Source organism: Camelus ferus, chromosome 13 (assembly GCF_009834535.1).
Source record: "Camelus ferus isolate YT-003-E chromosome 13, BCGSAC_Cfer_1.0, whole genome shotgun sequence".
Classification (NCBI taxonomy): Eukaryota; Metazoa; Chordata; class Mammalia; order Artiodactyla; family Camelidae; genus Camelus; species Camelus ferus.
Window position 1 is genome coordinate 6,589,969 of NC_045708.1, and position 15,053 is coordinate 6,605,021.

At 49.3% G+C, this 15,053-nt stretch overlaps 1 protein-coding gene across 2 annotated transcripts in view; it reads right to left on the reverse strand.

Moving 5' to 3' along the window:
• Positions 1–13,868, reverse strand: part of CTNNBIP1 (catenin beta interacting protein 1) — a 42,568-nt gene extending 28,700 nt beyond the window's left edge. Inside the window, exon 1 of one of the 2 annotated variants that reach the window (XM_032495147.1) lies at positions 13,660–13,868. The gene's annotated coding sequence lies outside the window, so the exon portion shown is untranslated. The remainder of the gene's footprint in view (positions 1–13,659) is intronic. The other variant, XM_032495148.1, reaches the window with a different exon arrangement.
• Positions 13,869–15,053: the final 1,185 nt, after the last annotated feature.

The window sequence follows — 15,053 nt, forward strand, 5'->3', positions numbered from 1 at the left end:
CATCTCTCATTAAATAGAATTCTCATGTAACTCGTAAGAGCAGAGGGACCTGGAACTGTTTTTTCGGGTCTCCAACATTTTTGTGGACCCTTGAAAAGTTCGCAGACCGTGGGCTCTGTGCTGAGGAGCCCAGTAGATGGAACACTGCTGCCAGTCACACTGGAGCTCCACACGTGGTTAAGTGAATGAACGGATTTCGGATTCACCTGGGGACCATGAAAGACACCTCCAACCTCAGAACATCCTCACCTCAGAGACTCTAAGACGTCAAGGAACTGAAGGAGCCTGCACGTGTAGATTACAGTATGTTGATGTAACTGGACTGGTAAAAAGGGATCTGTTCAAAACTTTCAGTTTAAAAAAATTTTTTTTAGTGGGGAGGGTATAGCTCAGTGGTAGAGCACATGCCTAGCATGCGCAAGGGTCCTGGGTTCAATCCCCAGGACCTCCTCTAAATACAAATAAATAAATCTAATTACCTCCTCCCCCTACAAAATAAATTTTTTTTTATCCTGTGATTTTGGGTTGGTTGGTAGAAAAAGACCTCACTGTCTCTTTAAGTCCTGAATTAGGTAAACCTACCTTTTCACAGCTAAGCAAGAGCACCTGGCAGGCCTGCTCTGACAGCCCCTGTGGGTCAGCTAGAACAATGCAAACAGGAAGGGAACGCGGAGCAGGGGCAGAGAAGTTTCCGTGGCTGCACCAGGAGTCTCCTGGTCCCCGGCAAAGGCTCTGCAGCTCTGACCAAGGGACGTGCAGGTGGTGGCTTCATCTCCGCACAGTAGGGGGACAAGGACAGAAGGAAAGAAAGGCATCTTCTGACCTAATTTAAAAAGAGATTTTTTTTTCCTTCCCAGGGAGCAGCTGGAGCCCTGGAACCTGGCCAAGCCAGAGCCTGAGCCCTGAGGGCAGGAACCAGCAAGCCTACAAAATCCGGCTCCGGGTCTTCCTCTGATCCAGTCTGACCTTTGGCCTCTTGCAGGTTCCAAGGACCAGGTAACGCGGAGTCCAGAGCTCATGTCTGTTTATGAGTGGATGCAAGTGGCAAAATCTGAGATGTCCCCAACATGCTGACAACCCCACCCCCACTTCAGGACAACTCCATTTGCATTGCTGGTCAGTCTTCTTAGGGATCAGCTGAAGTCAACTTTGGGCTGGAAGGACCAGTTCCAAGCCTAATCATCCCACGGAAGGAGTCTGGCCAGGTTTCACAGACCCTGGGTCACCTCCAGAGAAAGAGGCCAGAATGGAAATTTTAACCCATGGAGGCTCCATCCATCCCACTGCCCACAGCTATGTCAGCTCTTGCAGGGTCCTCATTTAAAATGTCCATTCAGTTGGGAAATTCTAAAGGATGGGGAAAAACGGACACAGTGCTATTTATTTCTCAGCTCCTGCATAAGGTCCCTTCGCTCAGAGCCATTTGCACACGTCCACACCACCCTCATGCTGGAGCCTTGTTCTCAGAGGCAGGCCCAGGCAAGGCCAGCCCAGCCCTTCCCACGCCTAATGGCAGGCTGGCCTGCTCCAGAATCACCACCCTCTCCGGCTCCTATGCCTTTGCCCCCACTCTCCCTCCATCCCACTGAAGTCTCCTGTAATTGGTTCAATTAAATAAGCTTCCCGAACCAAGCTCTCCGGCATCCCCTCAGAACGGGGCCAGGAAGGCCCCCAGCTTCCTGTGGTGAGAATTAGGTCATTAAACCAATTGGGTCGCTGCAGGGCGAGGGCTCAGTGCCCCAGTCGCGCCTCCCGGCCTCCGGAGCCAGCCCCCTCCTCCCTGCCCAGCTCTGGAGATGGCCCCCCTCAGGATCCAGCTGACAGGCCCCAGGCCTGGCCTCCTGGGGGAACCTTCTCCCTATAAACGCTGAAGAAGATGAGTTTTAGGGTTGCTGCCCCCTCTTTGCTGTAGGCTTTCAGCATAGAGGTGTGTGCTAATTTGCATAACAATATAGCTACGTCTGTTTACCTCAAAAACATATCCAGACCATCACACTAAACTGCAAGGATTCATCACACCCTCGAACCACGTAAAGCCACACTGTTTGTTTGTTTGGATAACTGCTTCTGCTCTGTTACACAGGGCCGTGACCTTCCCTCTCCTTTCCCTCCAGCCACCTCAGGACAAAAAAGGAGGAAACCTCCCCCTAAGAGGCTGCTGAAGACTTAAGTTTCCTTCCTCCCTAAATGTTTAACAAGCTGATAATAAAAATAAAAAAATATCTCACACAAAGGCAACTCCAGAATCTACATGCGTTTATTCCATTAACTCGCTAGGGAAGTAGCTTGAAGATGAGAACTTCTGATGGGTCCAGTCTGACTGCAAGGACACCGAAGGCTGGAGGGGAGGGGAGAGATGATCAGGGAAACACACAGGCTCTGAGGAGCCGGGAAAACACAGCACCTTATGCGACAGGAATCCATCCAGGGTCACCTGCTCAGGGCCAGGGCAACAGTGGAAAAGCTCAGAAGAGCAGACAGAAGTTGACAGGAGGCCTCAGGGGCTTGTGTGAAGGTTCTCAGGGAAAAACTACCCCATCCCCACTGAGGGTAGGCACGTACACCCAGACCAGTGCAGGGAAGGAAAACTTTCCCCCTCTTTCCTTCCAGGGTCTTTAGCTGATCTAATAATTAAACTGATGTAAGACATTAACAGGAGAAAAATTAATTTGATTTTGTACATATGGGAGCCCCAAAGATATGAGGCTCAAAGAAGTGACCAAAGAAGGCAGCTTTTATACCTTCTAGGCAAAGAAATATTACATTTGTGAAGAACTGACCGAAGAAGTCTGGGCTAGGGGTAGTAAGTCACTGAGGGAGTAAGAAGTTCGTTTACACAGCCTTCTCAGCCTTGAATTCCCTGTCTCCGGTGATAAGGATGCCTTCTGCCCCGGGTACAGGGAGGGAACCTTGCACATGGGAGATTTATTTCCTGCTTTCAGGGAGACAAAGGACGGTCAGAGTGTCCTTCTTGCACTGGTTGTTTATCAAGTAACTTTATTTTTGTTTGTTTGATTTTTATTTCTTGAAATCTAGTCCGTTTCAATGTTGTGTCAATTTCTGGTGTACAGCATAATGTTTCAGTCATACATATACAAACATACATTCATTTTCATTTTCTCTTTCATTATAGGTTACTACAAGATATTGAATACAGCTCCCTGTGCTATCCAGAAGTAACTTGTTATTTTCAAGTAACTTTAATTCAAAATAATCAAGATGCCAAAGTGGTATATTTGGGGATGGCATATTCTGCTCCCACTCACTGGGCACGCCCAGATAACCCAGTTCAGGAGCCAAGTCTTCATCATCCATTTGTAATGACATCTTCCATTCCCAAAGCTATGAAACCATTAGTCACCAAGTCACAGAGAGGGAGCAGAAGCTTCCAGCAAAACTGGCCTGCAAGCACTCCCCTGGCAAAATGACTCCCAGTTTCACAGGCTAGCTACTCACCCAAGGCTGTCATATTTCATAAAATGAAATCCAACATTCTTTTTACAAGCCCATATCCACAAAATACAATCAGAACCCCACCTCCTGCAAAAACTCTCAGCTGAGAGGAAAAACCTTATATCCAGGTTCACTGAGAGAGAGGCTATACTATACGTTAGCTTGGTGGTATTCCTGAGGATTTAAAATGCCTTGCAAATTTACGTGGAGCACATGATGCAATGTTAAAACAAAAAATACAATGCACACTAGTTCTTACCTGCTTCTAGAAAAGTCATGTAAGTCTGCCAGAAAGATACTCAGTCAAAAAACTTCCAAGTCCAAAAAAGAATAACTCACCCAAAAAAGAATTCAAAGAAAAACAGACGACTGCGTACTGTAAAGGGAAAAGAAACCAGAAATCCAGGACAATAACCCAGGAGGGCCAGGCAAAGCCAAGGGGGCTGCAACCCAAATAAATTCCAGATGGAACAAACTTATTGTTGCTTTTTCCTCCTCACCTTTTCATTCTGACAATTTTTAGAGCCACAGAAAAACTGAAAGAAGAGTGCAAGGAACACCCCAATACCCTTCCCCTAGAGTCACCAATGGATAACATTTTGCCACATTTGTCCCCTGCATCCCCAGGCTGTAGGGAGATGGAGGTGCGGATGCTGCTTCTTTCCCTGAGCCATCTGAACGCAAGTTGCAAACACCCGATACTTTGCTAAACGTCTCTCAGTTTATCTCCCATCTCCTAAAGCCATGTTCTGACATGACCACAATACTATTCTCACCCCCAAGGAATTTACTACTGACCCAGTAGTGTTCTCATATACAGCCTGTATCCAGATTTCCCCAGCCGCGTCCCTCGCTTCAGCCTTTACCGGTTTTTAATCCAGGATCTAATCAAAGATCTCAACCCCATCTGGTTCCCACACTTTTTCCTTTCCCTTAGCCTAGAATGGTTCACCAGCTTTTCTTTCTCTATCATGACATTAACATTTTTTTAGAGTCCAGGACCACCGTCTACTTGTCCAGTTTTCCTTAGAATTGGAAAGGGTAAACATTTTGGCAAGAAACCATCATAGCTGGCAATGTCAAAGTCCCACCGGAGGCACACAATACCAGGTTGTCCCACTTCTGGTATGCCGGATTTGTGTATCACTCAGTTATGGACCAAAATTTTAAATGTGTAAAGCAGAGAATTAAGTATATGAAAAGAAAACAGTGGGAAGAGGAAATAATATGAAATGAAGCCTAGAAGTTATAAAATAAAAGATTTAGAAATCTGATTATAGAAAAACCAAAACTCTCTGCATGGAAAAAACAATATAATAAAAAAAAAAAATCACAAACTGTAGAAATATGTGTAACATATATCAGTCATAGGACAAACTTCCTTAATATGTAAAGGACACCTGTAGATCAATAAGAAAGACTGGCAACCCAAGAAAGAAATGGGCAAACAGTATCACAGATTGCTCTTAAAGATACGAAATGATGCTCTATTTCCTCATAAGGAAATGCAAATTAAATTTATAATGATATACCAAATCTCACCTATCAGATTAGCAACAAATCAAAAAGTTTGACAACTTCTGCCAAGGTATGAAGGGAACAGGTACTCTTGTGCAATTTTAGTGGGTGTATAAAATGTTACCATCTCCATGGAGGGCAATTTGGCAATACTAAAAATTTAAGCAGATGCCTTTGCTCTAGTAATCCAGACTATACGAACTTATCCTATAGATACACTTATACAAATGCACAAAGATATATGCAGAAGAATATATTTCTTGTTAATAGTAATAAAAGAAAAGTCATATGCTCAGCAACAGGGGATTGATTAAAAAATAATTAAAGTATAACCAATCAAAAGAATGCCATGGAACCAACAAAATGAGCGAGGTGGTTCTCAAGGAGCTTAGCAACTTAACCTCTCTGCCTCAGTTTACTCATCTGCAAACTGTACACAATTATCACTGCTCAGTACTTAGTTGTGAGGAATAAATACACTAATATAAGTAAAGCACTTTAACAATACCCAGGACACAGAGAGTGCTCAAGAGCTAATAGCCAAATGATGACAATGATGATGGTGGTGGCGGTGGTGGTGGTGGTGGTGGTGGAATGGAATGAGTTCCAGTATTTACTGTGAAATGAAAAAAGTAAGGTCGGGAACACTGTGTGTTACAGTGTGAAAAAAAATAGTGCGTGTCAGGCGTGTGTGTGGTCAGCATGTGCGCCATGCACTCGTACGTGTGCAGGAGGTCTCTGGTTAAGATGCACAGGACATCCACTAACAGACGTCTTTTTCGGGGTGTCTCTTTCAGAGAGGCAGGGAGACTTCGTTTCCAATTAGCCTTTTGAGTTGTGTACTGTGTATATACTACCTACTGCAAAATAACCAAATGGTATTTTTTTTCTTAAAGGAAGTGCAATGGCGTCAGAAGATGAAAACAAAAGAAAGATCCTCCTCCAGGAGGTCCAGCCAGTCCAGCGCCGTGGCTGATGTTGAGCATTAACTCTGCCATCATCGCTCACGGGGCTGGGAGGCAGGAAGTGAGGGTGGACAGCCGCACCCAGAGCAGACGGAAAGTGATGGGCACCTGCTGCCTCTCAGGTGGCAGCAGCAGCTTCCCCGGGAGGGATGGAGGCCTGCACCTGCGCTGGCTGACTCCACTCCACCACGCCCCACCACAAGCTCCGGAAGGCTGTCTGTGCAGGAAAGTAGAGCTAGGGCCCTGGAGAGACGCCCCCACAGCCACTTTGTTCTCCTAAAAATCACCAGCACCCCCCAGCCTCCTGCAACTCCAGCGATCAGCCGTGGAGCTCACGGTCAGGTACAGCACTCACACGGGTCTGTGGACCTGACCTTGGCGGTTTCTCTACCACCTTCTGCTCTCCCCTTTGTAAGTAAGACTGGATCATTCAGGGGCTCAGAACTATCACAAGTCACCATTTAAAAATCTCCAGATCATGTGGGCAGTACTCACAGCCTCACAAATTTAGATCATCTTCCTCTACCCCTCACCCCCGCACCCACATGAGAAGCAAAACTATAAATGGAAAATCATTCAAAGGCCCTCTACTTGGAGAGAATGGAAGAAACCTAGAGGGTCCGAAACACATTTTAGTTCATATTTCTGCAGCAGAACATTCTTCGAGGGCAAGGGTCAGGACGGACCTGCCAGAAGCCAGGGCTGCCTGGGGCAGGAGGCTGTGAGGCCTTGGTTGGGGTAGGGAGGTCAACACTAACCCACCTCCTTGGAAACTGGGCTCCTGGTTTGCCAGGTAATTTAGCAGGAAGAACAAGGGTGGGGCCCACTCTGTGAAAGGTGTTTGAATTCAAAACGGACCCTGACCCCTGAAGAAAGCCCGCCTCAGAAACCAGGACTGCAGAACGACCAGGCGGTAACTTCATCTGTTTGGGGTTGTTACTTAGTTCAGGGACACGGACCACAGGATTCCAGCAGCAGGAAACATGTGGGTTGGAGACTCAGGAGATACTCAGGCCTGAAAAAACCTTAATTGGAACTCGTCTCCAAAAGCCTCCCACCCAGCTGTCCACGTGGGAGGGGATATGGAAGTGGGTCACCTTCTCCCTGTGGGCCCCAACCACACCTGAAGAAGTCCAGGGGCACTGAGTGACCCGGTCTCCTCGCGAGGCCAGCCATTTCCTTCTGATCAGATGCTGGATGACTCTGAGGCCCTCCTCTCGGAAGGGGCAGCTGACCAGCACCAGGAAGGCAGTGACAGGGGCTGGGTGAAAGTAACATCGCCCGGGACTGAACCACCAGTCCTGGCACCCTCCGCTCACTCTGAATGAGGGCAGGAGCCTCTGCCAGCCCTCTGGCCCTCCACCCCAGCCCCAGCTGGAGAGAGAGCGGAAGAACACTGTGTGCTTTTGCAGGAACCGCTGGGCCTCCCTGACCGCACTCTTTGAAGGGATCCCGAGGCTCGGGGCTGGGGCTTTCCAGATGGACACATCGGCCCCACTGGTACCTGCCCTGGGTGGACATTAGACTTGGGGAAGAAAGATCCCTCCCCCCGCCCGGCTCTGCATGTACTGACCCCAAACGGGGCTCTCAGACACAGGCGTCCCTGGCATCGTGCCGGAGAGCACTGATGCCCGCAGCCCCGCAGCCCGCCTGCCGCCATATGCCTGCTTTCCAATGTTGGCAGACGGAGACCTGTCAGGCACGAAGACAATTCTGGAGAGACTAGGTCTGATGGTCATTTCAAAAGAAAGGCACTGGATTGGTGGCATAACGTCAAAAAACTTTGGAACGAGCTCGGTGCCATGATCATTTCTCCCTGACTTGAACTTCAGTAACAAAGGGTTAAGGCTTTAAATGGAAACGTAGTTCTCACTAACCATGACTGCCAAGGTGCTAACCGCTTCCACAGAGGCCCACACCAAGTGCAGCTTTTGTTAAGTGTGACACACGAGGCTCTAATCTACCAAGTCTTCCCTGGCTCTTCTGGGAAGCCAAGCACAGCCCTCCACCTTAATGTCCACCCAGGGCAGGCACCTGTGGGGCCCATGTGTACAACTGGAAATTATATCCTGACTCTCCCCCTGAGAGTTCAAAACACTCACCAACATGTTCTTTCTTTATTCACATGACTCCAACTAGATAATAAGCCTCTTGGCCCTAGACTGTAAGTTTTGGATAGGGAAGAATTATTTTTACCCTGCTGACCACAGTATTCCCAGTGCCTACTATGGGGCCTAAATCATAATAAAAGCTCAGCAAATACTTGTCAATTGAATCAATGAGTCCTTAGAAGGAAGGAGGAAAGGAAGGATGAACGGGAGACAGCCATCACTTCTTGGCATCTCCATGTCCTTGGCTTATATAGTACAGAGACATTACAGACAGGTGAGAAGCCAAGCCCCGCAAGCCCCTTCTCTGCCCTGCCATTGGCGGTCCTCAGTCCTGCTGTGGTGCACAGCTTACACGCCTGCTTACACGAGTCTGGTACAGCATGAATACAAAAAACAGAGAAAGCATTCGTGACCCTCAATCCTTAAGAAACTCTGAAGGAAGAAAACAATGTCTTGGTCCAGCTCTGGCCACTATGGAAGGACACCTTTCCCTCCGGGGACTACTGTCTTCCCCTTCTAACAAGGCTTGGTGGAGGATCAGGGCATAATAGGGCTTTAATAACTGAGTACAACAGCAGCTGGGGCTCAGTGCCCTTTCATAAAAGAAGTTCAAAAGCACTTTGGCTCAGACATCATAATGCCCCTGGGAGCTATGAAGGCACAAGTATCATTATCCCCATTTACAGTTGGGGAAAGGAAGGCCAAGGAAGGCCGACTGGCTTGCCCAAGGTCAGATGAGACAGGGAAAGGGCGTAGGATTCAAACTCTTCACAGCAGCCAGTGAGCTAACTGGCCACACTCACAACGTCACCCACGCTGAGCTTAAGGGGTATGTTTTTTTCTTCTCTATTGTTCCTGCTGAAAAGCAACACTGGGTGCTTAGAGCTCGCATGTGGGAGCCTGGGTTTGATTCTTGGCTCCGTTCCTAACTAGCTTGACCTCAAACAAGTTACTTAACCTTTCCAGGGCTCAGCTTCTGGATGTGTAAAATGATAATAATGGTACTTATCTCAGAAACTACAGTGAAGATTAAACAAGACAATATATGTAAAATGCCATTATCATTCATTTTCTCATTTTCTAAATGAGTACCTATTACTCTCATAATAAAAAAAAAAAGTTACATGAGAAAAAGGTTGTACCCACTCCAGGTTTAGTTTTTACAAGGCTACAGGTGACATATGACTAACAAGCATTTCAGATTCTGCCAATGAAGTACAGCAGGACCCTGAGGGTTACTTGTAGCACGGAAGTCCTATTTGATGCCCAGTCTCCAGGTCAGCAGAGCAAGTGGCATCACGAACACTGACAGACAAGGGGATGCCTGAGTGAGGATCTGAAAAGCTAGCCAACTGCACCCAGTCTCAGGAGGCCGACTCCGGATTCCTGGTGAGCTGAACTCCTAAACTTGAAATGCAGTTTCCCTCAGTGCTCTGCTGAACTTCCCAACTTCGCTCAGCCCAGACTAAAGACAGCCAATGCTTTCTAGGTACCACTGTACCTAGGTCAAGTGACATACAGGAGTATAGATCAAATAATCAAACAGGAAAATAGGAGATGTTCCGAGGCGACAGCGTGGCCTGGTGACACTCAGCAGGAGACTGGAAGAGAAGTGGGGATGGGGTGGGGTGGAGGGAAAGCTGCCCAGTCGATCTTGGTGCACCTCCAGAAAAGACACAGTGACATGCATGTGTGTGGGTGTCCTTGATGCATTTAAAAACAGCAGCAAAACTCCAAGGTCATGCCAGAGTCACAACCATGATTGAAAGCTTTACATTATGCAGAGAGAAGCCGAAACCTCAGGACATGCCACTGCATAAGACAGGCTGCTAAGAGCTGGTGATACTCATTCATTCAATTCAAGAAACATTTAGCAAGTACCTACACACTCAGGGGGGAAAGACAGCTTGATGGAATCTGCAGGACCCAAAGACACACACCTGGATCTTCGTTAACCTAGAAGATGGCTCCCACATCTTCTGGGCACCTAGGCCAGAGCAATGAGAAACCTGTGGTAATAAACTCAACACTGCTGGCCTCCAAAAGCCTTCCCAGGACAAGGAGAGCCCACTCACTGCTCTTCCTCCTAGGATGGACCCCCAGAAAAAGTTCCCACATGGTGACTTCCCGCTGCTCAGAACTGAAGGGGAAAATCTAAACCCCTCACCGTGGCCATGGACCCAACTCCTGCCAGCTCCTCACTCGCCACATGCCAGCCCCAGGGGCCTTCCTGCTCCTGCTGACCTCTCGGCCTGTCGTCCGGGTCTCCATTCAATGCTACCTCCTCAGAACTGGCTAAAGTTATGACCCCAACCCTCTCCATCTCCCTGCTCTGTTTCATTCTCCCTGCTTCTCTTTTCACCGCCCGCTGTCATTTTGTTCACTTGTCTGCTTGTTTACTGTCTGTCTCTCCTACTGGAAAATAACCTCCGTTAGATAATGCATCCAGATGAGCTTGTTCTTGGCTGTATCCCCAGCATCTACAACAGTGCCTAGCACACAGTAGGTGCTTAATGAGCCATGCAATTTAACAAACATTTATGGAGAGCCTACAAAGTTTAACTGTTGACCAAAAAAAAAAAAAAAAAAAAAGATAAAATCTCTGCCCTAAAAGAGCTTAAATTCTCATGGGAGATAAGAAGCAAATAAATAAATGATGGTGAAATAAGAGCTACTACTTTAACCTAGACCATACTAAGGTGCTCAGTACTGTTCTAAGCATTTAAGGTATTACTTAGTTTAATCCCAACCACTCCATAAAGAAGTATTAATATTTTATAGATGGGGAAACTGAGTCACAGAGAGGTGAAGCTACTTGCTGAAGGTCATGAAGCCCAAAACGGCAGAACCAGGATCCAAACCCAGATAGTCTTGGTGTGAAGTCCGTGCTCTGATTAAGCGCTACACCTCATATTTGCTGAGTGTCGAATAACCACTTGGTCAGCACCCTCAGCAGCTGTTCCTTGTACGCAGGGCTGGAGAGAGAGCAGATCCATCAAGGAAGGGCTGCCCTGTTGTGTGAGCTGGGTGACACAGAGACTGCGGGGTGACCCTCGTACTGCACTTCGGATGAGGAGGAACCTGCTGAAAAGGCATGGCCAGGGTCAGGAATCCTGGGCTCTAGTTTTAGGTGCCGTGAGACACCCAGGCAAGTCAACCGATACTTGATGAGTTTCCTTTTTGTGCAGGATCTAGACGCTGCAAGGGATGGAAAGGTGAATCCAGGAGAGACCCCTGGCGTCAGGAAGCTTAGGGTCATGCACATGCACATGAAGCTGAAACAGGCTGAAAGTGACGGGTGCCACAAGAAAATATACAAACTGCTATGGGATTTCAAAAGAGCTACTCCGTCTCTTTGGGCCACAGGTGCCCAACCGTAGGAGGGGGCTGGCCTACGTAACCCCCATGACCCTCAAGCTCTGACATGTTCTGACGGCACAGATTTGGAATGGTATGAAGATCAAGTTTTATTCTAGTTAATGGTTCAAGTTCACAGCCACTGAGCTATTCTCCCATCTACCATGAGAACAGTCCCAATTTCTTTGGGCAACATCTTACAGCAGAGGCAGGACAATATGCTCTCATTTAAATAATGAAGCTGGATGTGGAAATGACACCCAGTGTGTTCTGCCCTCCTTCACCTCTAACTGGTTTTTAAGCCCACAAACCCCCTCCCCTCAAGGAGGTGCTCACCTTTCTTTCTACGCGCACCCTGTTACAACGTGGAGACTGCTCCCTAGTCACCCTATTTATGTCAGTGTTCCCAGAGTCTGGCACAGTACCTGGCTCACAACAGGCACCGAGTAAGGTTTGCTGAGCTAAACCTGAGCATGGTCAAGTCTAGAAATTCTCTGCTAGACATATAAACCTCAGTCAGCGTTACCTGAAGTTTTGTGTTACAGCTCTCAGCCTCTCCCAGGGGAAGCAGACTGGCTTCACCTCTTCACTTCTGGTACTACTACGCTGGACCAAGCCACCATCATCTCTTGTCTGGCAGCTGCAACAGTATGTCTCCCAACCAGTATCCTTGCTTCTGCCTCTGCTCCTTACAATCCATCCTCGATACAGCAGCCAGAATGATCTTTGAAAGCTTAAATCAGATCTTATTACCTTTCTCCTTAAAATTCTCCAATGGTTTCTAAATGCACTTAGAACAAAATCCAAACTGGTTCTTCCCACCTTCATAGCACTTACCACTACTAAAATTATTTTTTCCACTTATTTGTTTATTCCCTCCTCTTTAGAATGTCAGCTGCAGGAGGGCAGGGGCTGAGTCTATCTTCACCACGGCAGCCCCAGTGCTTGGAATGCTGCCTGCCACACAGTAAGCACCCACTACTGAATAGAGGAATCTCCATTCCAAAGAAACGACTTGTATTTTACAAGGACCACTCACTCCACGAGGAAACCATGAATGACACACTGGCATTTAACAGCCGCCACCTTTATTTATGACTCAAAGTCCTGCTTTAAATCAGAGGAAACTTGGTCTCTCTGGACACTTTAATGGCCCAAGAGATCAGTATCACTTAGAGTCCAAAGCCAGGAACTAGAGCCCAGCAGTTGTAGAAGGGAGCTAAGAGCCAAGTCACCTGGGAGCAGAACCTCAGGGCAAACTCTGACTTGCTTCCAGGCCCCTTACCTACACACCCTGTGCCTCAATTTACCCAGCAGTTGGTCAGGCACACTTCCTTAAGTTCTGTTAGTGACAGGAGACAAAATAATTAACAGCTATAGCATACTTAGATCCTCAGATAGGAGGTGCTGAAAGCCACACATCTCATTATTCATAAAACTTGATTTGCTGCCAACACAGGCCTCCTGGGCCTTCCCAAGGGCTAACCTGACAGCAGGTACTGCTCAGACAGGTTCAGCACACAACAGAAGGCATGTGGGGCCTAAAAGAGGTTGGGTATCCAAATCTATGTGTCTTGGTTACCAGGTTCAATAAAAAGGAAGGTGGTTGGGGTGGGGGTGATGAAAAGGAGGCAAGAAGTGCAGTTTGGGGCTCTGAGTGATTAATTTTTCAGGCTCATACACACCCGCCCGCCATACAGGTGAGACATATGCCTACAATGTGCACCTTCCAGGAACCGGGAGAGTGGGATGGGGAGACGACAGTTCAACTAAACTAGAGAGGAAAGGTGGCCCAGTGGCCAGACCTTGGTAGAATTTAGTTTGGGAAATATGGGTAGGGGGGCTCTATACAGAGGATCAGGATGCTGAGAGCGGGGCGAGGTGAGGGAAAAGACACGCGGACACGGGACGTGGAGTGATAGACGATGACAACCACGCCGACACGGTGGGGTGAGCAACAGAGTGGATGGTTCGGACACCTGTGGAGGCGACCCCCGGGCGGGGGTGAGGACGGCTGGATGGTGGTCTGCCGCGGGGTCGGGGGCGGCGAGCGGCAGGAGGTGGCGGCGGCCAGGCGGGGCAGGAGGCCCGGCCCGGACCAGGGCGCCGCGCCGGGGACCCGGCCGGTGGGTCCGAACGGGGTCGGGGGCGCCCTCTACGGCCCCTCCCCGGGAGACAAAGGGCCGGAGGCTCCCCCGAGCCCCGGCGCGGCGCGGGCCCTAGTGCTGCGGGTGCGGGCCGGCCTCGGAGCTTACCTGGGCCGCCCGACCCGGCCGTGCGGGCGGGGGCTGCGGGTCCGAGAGCGGCGCGCGGGGGCCTGTTCCGGGGCGCGCTCAGCCCAAGCAGCCGCGGCGGCGGCAGCAGCAGCAGCGGGAGCGGCCGCCTCAGCCTCCGCCTCCCGCTCCGTGAGTCACCGCGGCGGGGAGGGAGGGAGGCGCCAGGCCGCCGGGGGAGGGACCGGCGGAGGGGACGGCATCTGGCTCCGCTCGGGCGGCGGAGGCGCGGCCACGGCAACGCCCCGGGGGTGGAGGGCGGCACAGGGCCGGGCACCGGAGGCGTGGCACGCTGGTGGGCGTGGCCCTGGACGCTCTGGGAGGCTCACTGGCTAAATCAGCATGTGGGGCGGAGGTTCCTGTTGAGGGTGGGTGCTGCGGGGCTGACGGGCACGCTCATTGGGCCCCTCGGGAGGGGGCGGAGCCACGAGATGGGCTGGTGGAATCCAGTCTCGGCTAGCGGCCTGGCTGCGCTCAGAGCAAAGGGGTGGAGCCGGTCAGGGGTTGGCAAGGAAGGAGGGGCGGGGGCTCGGAGGAGGCGGCGGCCTGAGGGCGGAGCCCGGGCCAAGGATGGAGCCGGCGCTGCGGTAAAGCAACTCTGCCTGTCCCTAGCAGCTCAAGGAGCACAGTGATCCCGTAAAAATAATGGCCTCTCCCACACACGGGTCTGTGTTTAAAAATGGTAGAGGCCAGACGGGGCGGAATCCTGGGTGAGACCAGTTTACCCAAGACCCCTGAAAAATCTTAAACGGACCAGGATGCAAAACATTTAGAGGCGTGGTATTTCTGTGTCCTGGAGCTGGGAATATTGCTACCTTTGAAGCAGTTAGGCCCACTACTGAATTGAGGGCCTGTCTAACCTGGGATACCCCTAGCTCAGAGCCCAGGGATGGGCTTCTGAGGGTTCGTTAAACTTAGAATATCGTGTGTGTTGGTGGTGAGTGCCTTTTTCCGGGGAGAAGGGGATCCTTGATTAAAATGTTTCTATAGGAAGTATGACTATCTGCCAATCTGGCTGTGTCTGGGAAGTGTATAGAAACAGCCCCTTTTAGGCAAAATGCGAATTGCTCTCAGCACCCACCTTACCTTTTTTTTTTTTTTTTTGCTTTTATATTAAAATTTGGTATTGCACTATCTTACGACCTTATAGGTTATTACATAAAACATATTTTTATGTATTTATAACCTTGAGAACAGAAAAATAATTGTTTCTTGAAAAAGAGTTCCCAGGTTTCTAGTAGGATAAACTGAACCTCTAAGAGTTTAGTGTCTACCAAGTCTGGAATCCTCCACCTTCTCTTTTAAAGGGGCATGTGATCTCACTTTCAACACTCGCACAGGGTGACACTAACAGTTTAGAAGGCCTTACTGCCCGG